The following is a 6,000-nucleotide window of genomic DNA, read 5'->3' as shown; positions in this document are numbered from 1 at the left end:
CGTGTTAACATATTATTGTGACACCGTAGATACACAGGATTAGTTGGTTCTTGCACGATTAAACTTCCAGGGGAAACTTGTGGTGTGAACGTGTATAGGATGTATCCTTGTTGAGCCTGATTTGATCTTCCGAGATCTATTTGATAGCTGCCATCGATTACGTCACAAACTAGATTAACCGCGATCGTCGACGTTATATTAACGATTCCCGGAGATACGTGTCTCCCGCCGCCATGTGGATCATTATCATATCTGAGAACAAACTCCGGTGGAGTTATTTTTTTCCATGCATCGGTTATTTTAGGAAAGTTTTCATTGATAAGATCCTTGAGTGATTTTGTCAAGTCGTTGGTGGCAAATCCTGGTAGTATAAAATCTGATAAATCCGCTTCAGTTATTTTATAATGATCAAGATAGGTTTGTCTAGTACTTTTACCCGTCTTAAGCGGAAGAACACTTTCATTTATGACATCAATAAAATATCGATTAACGTATTTAAGATCTAATATAATTTGATTCAGATGTTGTATTGTTTCAATAATTTTTTCTTTCAGATTGTTATTAGGATACTCCAGGATATAATTTTTAAACAACTGTGTTAATGTCGTTAATGTGTTTGTAAACTCGGCCTTAATTTCGTCGGATATAATCCTGACATATTCCTCACCAACAGTTGTGGTTGAAGCTGTCACATCAACAACAACAAAATGAGGAAATACTGGTGTGACAAGTTTTCCACCAGCAGCAGCAACAGAATCTCTCCATGCTGGATACTGGCGAGAAAATCGATATCCTGGAACTGTTATAAGTTTTGCTTCATCCGAGAGAAATTCACCTAACTTCGGTTCTGATGGTCCATGATATTCTGGCATGATATCAGGCCAACCTAGTACGGATCTTATCGTGGATTGATAAATATCAACGACGTAATCGGGAGAATGTATTTCAACCGTCGAGGACAGGGTCGGTTCATGAACATTAATTGATATTTTTGCTTCTTTTCCGGTTATTGATTTTATTCTACGTTGAAATTCCTCATTGATCTCTTCAATCTCGTAACTGCCAGTTGGTATTCCAACAACAACCCAGTCAGGTGTTCCATTGGGTTTGTTGTTGTTAGCAAATACAAGCGAATTATTTGCTGGTGTACCATTAAATGATTTTGATCTGATATTTGGCCAGCTGTAATATACTCGTAATTTCGCTAGTGCTATTTCTTTTACTGGAATTGCAGTAGGAAAATTAACACTAAATTCAGGATTAGACGAACTTACCGAGATCATCGTTATCTTTGGCGGAGTTGTGTTGGTCACGATCTGCTGGAGCAATTCTGTCATTATTAATACTTGTATCTTTAATACCGATACCTTCGTCGTATATTTTGGTCATCATTGAAAATTCGAAATCAGATATAATTCAATCACTGAGACTCGCTGATAACAACGAGGATAATTTCGAGTATGCTACCGTCGCTGTATGTAATTTTATTTTGTAATCGGATAATTTTTCGTTCGTGCAGGTACATATTTTTTTTTTGATGATATTAAGCACACCTGCAATAGTTGTTGCTGCTGAAATACAAATAGTTACAGCTACTGGTGCCATCATTGTCATCGCTGATAATATGACACCGGTTCCAGCAACAACAGCGGATACTGAATAAACAATCACATCAACGATAACCAATCGTCGTCGATATTTTTTTACTTTTACTGTATATTGATCGACTTGATCTTTTAGCGCCGCCTGCCATTCACGTGCTTGATTGTACCTGTATTGTGCACCGTCCATATATTTTTATGCAGTAACCAATTGAGGTGTTTCAGCTACAAATTCCAAACACCACCAGTAAGATGTTGTGATTAATTTCTCATCAGCTGCTTCCAGGATAAAAATTTCTTCGGTTCCGCTATTTAATATGACAGATACAACCCCGGAAAACCTGTCTGTGGAATGACGCCATGGAAACGTTGCAAATATTTCAAATTTTGCAGCACTAAACACAGACGGCCTGTACACGCCAGTGACTGTTGAGGTATATTTGATAGTATTATTTTGTTTGGACCATGTTCCAAATCCCGATGATACCGTGCATACGATGTTTGTGATATGTCCGGGAGTTAATTTTAATCAGACTGGTTTTATTGACAATCTCAGGAATTCCCGCTACGATGTTTTGCTGTGTTTGTTTGATCGTGTCTAGGTTCGTTTTGATATCAACGAGTTTTATATCAATGGTGTGCGGAGTGCCAAAGAATTTATCAATGGATTCGTCGGTTTTTTGAAAATTTCTTCGAAGTCTTGTAAACGCACCCACGTGAACGTCATACTCGGCCCGCAGCGTGGATAGTTTTCCATCCACGTTGTCGACGTATTTTTTTGTTGCTGCGTCTTCGTCAGATGTTGGATCTCTTAAAACTACTATTTTATTTCCGTTCATGCTGAGTTCACCCGTCATTGTGTCACCGGTGTTTTTCACACGATTAGCAACGTTTCTTGCAATTTCATTTCTAATTGTTGCTAATGATACACTTGAATCTCTGATTTTGCCGCCATCAGTAAACACGGGAATATTATCCGTAACTGCACCAAGTACTCGTCGAACTATATCATTCCATTTGATATTGCTCGTTTTTAGTTTACCATATCGATCTTGAAAAGTAACAACCTCATCTGGGTCAACTCCAGCCAGGTTCATGATATCAGCCAGGTCATCTTTAGTCGCGTACTTTGACAAATCAACATCGCCGGGTTTTTTCTTAACGCGTGAAGGTCTTCTTCCGTAGATGTCAACCATTATATAAGATCCTTCGGATCTAAGATCTGTTTAAAACGCTTTACGCGCAACGAATTGGTTACTTGTATAATCATGCACAACTTTATGTGGTGGTTTGGATGATTTTGATATAGCGTCGAGTACATTAATTACTTCACGGCCGCATATTGGCGGATCTGTCATTGTTTGTGTGGGTAGCGTTGAATACCAAACTTTGGTTGTTGCGTGAAGTGGTGCAACATACTTGATAAATTCAACAGGTGGGGCTCACCCGTACGAATCAAAATAAACGATTCCACGTGGATCAACCGCGTATGCGGTCCAATGAGTACCGGGTCCGGAACGTTCGTCAAGATTAATAATACCTGTTTCGAGTTTGTTTGGTTGTTTCGGTAATTGATCTCGCATAAAAACACCTCTAAAGGCTTTTATTTTTAATTTTTTAGCAGCATCAAGTAAATCAAAATTTGATGCTGGAACGTCTAACGAAGTGATCCAGGAAGCCTTAGGCCTCTCCCCCAACGAGATCCTGGCAATCTTAGACCGCGTCCCTTTTTTTTGCTATATCGTCCACCAGTAATTTTATCAAAAATTTTTTTACCCGCTGCTCCAGCAGCACCTAACGCGACTGCTTTTGCTACGGCTGGAGCAGCAGATGCGGCTATCGCAGGTAACGCAGCTGCTTTTGCTGCAAGTAGTGCTGGTATTGCAGCTAATAGTGGGAAAAATCCACCTATTTTAATCATGTTTTTGATGGCGCTCGGAGAAAGATGTATTTGAACTCCAGTTTTTAATTCCAGAGCTTTATTGAAATGTTTAATCTGATTATTTGTCAACGATAATTTGTTTGGACCACCACTAATCTGATCTCTTTTTAGTGATATTTTAGTTCCGCATTTGTTGGCGGTTTTTGATTGAAGCTTCTTGATCTGACCGGGGGTCAGAGTAACATTAACATGACTATACGACGTTTTTATATAAATAATATTTTTTCTGAATAATTAAAGATTTTCCACTGGTGCGTCAACGACTCTCATTCGACCACTACCACCTTCAAGTAACATGGCTTTATCACTAAGTATGACCGCAATTGCTCTGTAGAAGCCGCGAACAAGTGGTGGACCAGGTATATCAGGAGGAGGGTTAGTAACATGAGCTCGAAAGTGCATATCAACGACAGATTGCTTGGATAAATCAAGATGCTCCAGCGAAAAATAATAAATCGGATATAGACCTGTAAAATCTAGTTGTGATATTTGCAAACCGGTATCTATATTTTGATCACGTCCCATAAATGACATCACGCGCTACATGATTTTGATCAAAATTGAACAATATATCCTCAGCCGGTTCTTGATGTCCATTTATCCGCAAGGAAACTTCATTAACTCCAAGGTTATCAAATATCATATGTGAACGTTCTTGATTATTCGTCCGAGCATTATCTTGCAGCGCAATAAAAATATGTCGTGGCGCAGAAACACCCTGTTGTGATGCTATATTCCATGTAAATAAACCATTAATATTGCTTTGAACAGCATCTGTGGTTACTGTTAACCATGATATCAATGATTTACCGCCTTGATCCATGAAAGATAGTAATTTTTGTTTTTCAGTGATAGATGGTGTCATTACTGGCATCCACAATGTGAGTTTTGATATATTTACTTTACCTTCAGCAACACCAGCACCTCGCCAGATTGCATCATTATCATTATTTTTTCTTACAAGTACAACTGTGTGTTTAGCTCCAAAGATTACCTTTCTAACATTTCTGCAAAATCCAAAGATGTGAGATAATGGAATTGCACATGAAAAATTTCTATTTTCTCCTGACAACGCTGCTCGGCGTGTTGCAAATCCTAGGTTGTAATCGCACTAACACTTTTTATAATATCAAAAGCAGCACCCGGTCTGTCTATGTGTTCAAAATCAACCGGTTGTGGATTAACAGCAGTATCTTGTGGTGTCCGTAACTTAATATACTGAACATGATCAGCGTTGTCAGTAATATCCTTGGCAAACATCATTGTTGGACCGGCTGATCTTGTAAAGTCGTCAGAATATCTCGCTAGACCAATTATTGTTGTAGCAACATCAACATCCTTCTGAATCGATTCAATATTTTTTCCATCAATCATGTATGTGGCGCTATCAAACAGTGCCATAATTCCGTTGTTAACAAAACCAACACGCAAATTGGCAGCATATGGCGTATTAGCCACAACATTCGTTACAAGTCTACCTTCTACCTCAATAAACGCCTCAGCGGGTAAAAAATATCTACTTGCATCGTGAACCTGTAATTCGATTCTCCCCCGATCATTTGGTTGTCTTGCGTCATAGGAATAAAATTGATAATCACGCACCGATTCATCTTTGAGGACCGGTGTATCCATGTCAAATGCTGGGTCGGATATACGTTTAAACATTTTATTATAATTATCATTTTTCCAAATGATGATCGTCGTCGACGAAAACCGCTTCCTGCTATTAAATTTGCTGTTATATTTTTTCCGCTTCTTCAGATAATTCCGCTAGTTTTTGATTTGCAGCTTGATTTATTATTTTGCTGACATCTGCAGGCATCACCTCAGTACTTGGTAATTTTACTGGTGGTTGTTGTTTTCGTCGCAGTAATCGTGCTAGTCTTTCTTTGATCGCCGAGAACGCCTTACTAGCAACATTGACAATTGCACCAGGAGCTTTTTCACGAACAACCTCAATAGCCTTCATACCTAATTGTTTTGCAATCGGTATTGCTTTTGGAGCCATCCTTCTAAATAGACCCTGAATAACATCACCAAGTCCATCTCCGTAAATAACCCTATGGATTGGTAATCGTGAGTTTACCGCTCTGACCTGCACAGGTTTGCGATGATTATTATGTATTATCATCTTATTTTTATTTACCATTTATCTAACAACTAGTCATCAACAAGTTCATCGATAAGTTATCGGTAAACTCCGATATCCATGATGCCGCCACGAAATAATCGCTGGCAAATATCAGCTGCTTCATTAATTATTTCTGGTGAATTATTTCCGGCACGTTTTCCTCCTATGAGAACTTCTAACCGTGACACGTCATTGATGATATTATCAGGACATACAAAATTATTTCCCAAACCACTGCCAGTAGCACCTGGTGCATCGTAAAATTCTTCTTCTGGAGATTGCGGTCGAGGAGGTTGTTGCTGCGGTGGTGGAGTTTGTTTTTTCTG

The sequence above is a fragment of the Sinohyriopsis cumingii genome, chromosome 7 (genome assembly GCF_028554795.1).
Source record: "Sinohyriopsis cumingii isolate HCF-2022 chromosome 7, ASM2855479v2, whole genome shotgun sequence".
Taxonomy (NCBI): domain Eukaryota; kingdom Metazoa; phylum Mollusca; class Bivalvia; order Unionida; family Unionidae; genus Sinohyriopsis; species Sinohyriopsis cumingii.
The sequence above is the reverse complement of the archived record's forward strand: the minus strand, read 5'-3'. Positions refer to the sequence as shown.